The sequence below is a fragment of the Octodon degus genome, unplaced genomic scaffold (genome assembly GCF_000260255.1).
Source record: "Octodon degus isolate 3935 unplaced genomic scaffold, OctDeg1.0 scaffold00272, whole genome shotgun sequence".
Taxonomy (NCBI): domain Eukaryota; kingdom Metazoa; phylum Chordata; class Mammalia; order Rodentia; family Octodontidae; genus Octodon; species Octodon degus.
In genome coordinates this window covers 1,516,540-1,519,813 of record NW_004524848.1, presented here as the reverse complement: position 1 = coordinate 1,519,813, position 3,274 = coordinate 1,516,540, and positions in this window count along the sequence as shown.

Genomic DNA, 3,274 nt, shown 5'->3' with positions numbered 1-3,274 from the left:
CAGCACCATCAAGAGAGGAGGAGGAGGGAGACAGACCCTTCCAGACCATGCCCCAGTGACTGCCTCCTCCAACCAGGCTTCACCTCCCAGTATCACATTTAGCTATAGACTCCTCAGTGAACTAATCCACTGATGATTATCATGCCCCTATGATCCAATAACCTTCCAAAGGACCACTTATGAGTGCCTGAGCCTTTGGGACTGACATAGGGAACTCAGATGATCTGGGGTGGATGACCTCCAAATGATTAGGGAAAAATGATCTCTTAACCTAAAAAGTACCTGGCATGAGTTCATGTTCTCTAAAACCAAAGAATGAACTTTAGGAACAAATGGAGGTTATGAGAGGAATATATTTATTGGAAGAAAGTGCCTGTCTAAGAGAGGGATGAGGTGGGGGTCTCACCGGGTGATCCCCGGGAAGCTGTCTCTTCCAGGGATTTTCATAGAGGAATACCATGTGGTGAGCCTGGTCTGAGGTGGTGGAGAACAAGGGAACTCGCTTAGGTGGGCATGAGGTGGGACAAAACTATGGTCAACCAATGAGATTACAAGCACCATTGCTCAGGTAAAGTTGATTAAATTGGAATCAAATGGGGAAGCGAGTCACATAGCAAGGGTTCATGAATATGAAGCAGGGTCACTTCCTGTTGGGGGATGGGTTAGTGACTGATCTGGGTTCTTTTTTAAAGTTATTGATACTTATTTAGAATATCAGGCCAGGGAGATGGCTCAGTAGAATAAGCACTTGCCTGGCAAGCGCAAGGGCCTGAGTTCAATCCCTGGTTCCAAGAGAAAAAAAAAAAAAAAAAAAAGAGTATCAATCACTGATGTCAATTCCTAGGGAAGTATGACTGCATTTGTTTCTTCTTTTGTCTTGACGCCTGGCCCATATGGGAGTGTCTGTCTCTTCCAAAGTTGCAATGTCACCTTGTCTTCTATCTTGTCTCCTTGAGGGTTTGGCTGTGTCTGACTCCCTATAATATTTCTATCTAATTTAGCTGCCTACAACAGGATGACATCAAGATATAAACCATGACAATCCAAATTTTGTCAAACCTAAAGATCAGTGTTCACTTGGTTGAGTTCTTCATTTGCTTATTCTTCACTTGCGGTACTCCTGGATTTCCTCCTGTGGTCAAACCTCCAACCCCTGTTATACCACAACCTGGGATGAGCTCATTCAGCCAGCTGGCTTTAAGCTTTATCTTTACAATGTTGGTCTCCAATTTTCTGACTCTCCCCAGTCATAGGTTTTAACCCTGTCGCAGCAGAGAAACACGCAGAAGGAAAGGGCAAAGGGGCTTTATTATAAAGGAAAAGGGACTTCATTATCTTAGAGGACACGGAGAGAATTTGGGAAGATAAGGAATTCTCTGGATTGGAAAAAAAGGAGGCTGAGGCTTTTCTGGCCTTTGCCAGGGGTGGGGCTTGAGGGGGAAGTTTAAATATACCTGAGGAGCTGACTGGGGCCTTCCCTGAGGTGGAGAGAAAGGTGAAAGGAAACTGTATCCTAGGCTGAGTTGGAGAAGAAGAGGGGAGGTGGTCTCTGGGAAGATGAGCTGTTGTTTTAAGGGCTTCAGCCATATTAGGTGACCACCATAATAATTCAGCAATTCTTACTAGGGCCATTCCTATCATTCCCATCTTTTGGTTGTTATAAAGGGGCGACGTGTCTCTTAGACTGCTTCCTGCTGAACTGGGCGTCGTCTTGGGGGTGAGGGGAGTTGACAGGATGATGGTTCACATCCATGTAGAAGTTAGTGCCAGGAGTCTCAGCCAGGACTAGAAGTTTATAGTTAGTGACGGCTCACATTGGATACTGAAGAAACCTTGAAAAAAGTTTAAAAAGACAGCACATTATGAGTACATGTCATCATGATTTAAGGACATAGGAGGGGAGGCAAGGGGGGGGGTCTATAATCTGTGTCATTTTACCATGACCATGCTGAAGAGGAGGAGTACTGATCTTTAGCTTTTTGGCATCAATGTGAGGAAAGGGAGTCAGTGCCATCTGTAGTACTGTAACACAACTGTATTTTGTTAAAGTCAACTTTTTGTCTCTTATGTGTTTGAGTGGAGACATGGAGTCTATCTACCAACTGTACTGTCTATAGTTGTTTAGAAAGGTAGGCTACTGCCTAAAAAGATGGTCTCTTATGTTATAAAATGCTCACAGTATTGTGACCTTGAAAAGAAGTACATAGGGTAAAGGGCTGAGTTGGTTTGGGTAAAGAGAGTTGGGACCCTTGGGAGGGCTTATTGTAGCTTGCAAAAGGGGAGATATATAGAAGCAGTCAGGTCTAGGGGTTCTCACAAGGAACCTTTTGATGTTCTATATAGGGGCTCTGCTGGGGAAGCAAAATTGGGAACCCAGAGAAAGAAGTTAGCTAAACCAAGGAAGGATAAAACCTGTTATTTTGTGGTGGGCAGTGATAGCATGAATAGTGGGAATGAGGGTCTTAGATACTTGACTTTTGGTGAAGTTATCTGAGCTTTGGAGGGAGAGACTGTGTGAACTGGTCCTGACAGAAAATTGAGAAAAGTAGGGCCAGGGCATGAGAGGGGGAGCAAAGGAAAAGGTCATCAATATATTGAAGGAGTGGCTGGGCTAAAGATCAAGGGTCTCAAGATCAGCAGCAAGAGGTTGGCTAAAGAAGTGAGGACTATCTCTGAACCCTTGAGGTAGGACTGTCCATGTGAGCTGTTGAGATCAGAGAGTGTCTGGATAAGTCCATGAGAAGGCAAACAGGTCATTGGGTTTGAGTACAGGAAATATAGCAAGTGGATATTTTTAAGAAAACTATTGGTAAGGAGGTAGAGAATGATGAGCTTGAGTTTCTTGGTGTTTGGGGGATATTGGGTATTGGGGAATGTACAGAAACACTGTGGGATCACTGAGACACACTAGTCTAAGAATGGCATGTGTGGCATGAGTGGGACTGGAAGTGTCTCAGAGCATATGGTTGACAAGAAAAAAGGGAGGGAGGAGCTAGCTGTACATTGAGGTTGGGTTTGTAGGATATACACTGTGGAGGGAGAGGTGAGAGAGAAGCGGAGATTCTGGAGGAGGTCTCTCCCCATGAGAGGTATGGGACATGTTGGGATCACAAGGAAATTAAGAGTGAAGAATAGTGTCTGAAGTTAGCACAGAATGGGCCTGTCTGAAGGGGTCATGTAGGTCGGCCATCAACACCCACTATGGAGACTAGAGAACTCAGAAGAACACTATATGTGGTGTCCGTGTCAGCAAGAAAAGAGTTTTTTTTACCTG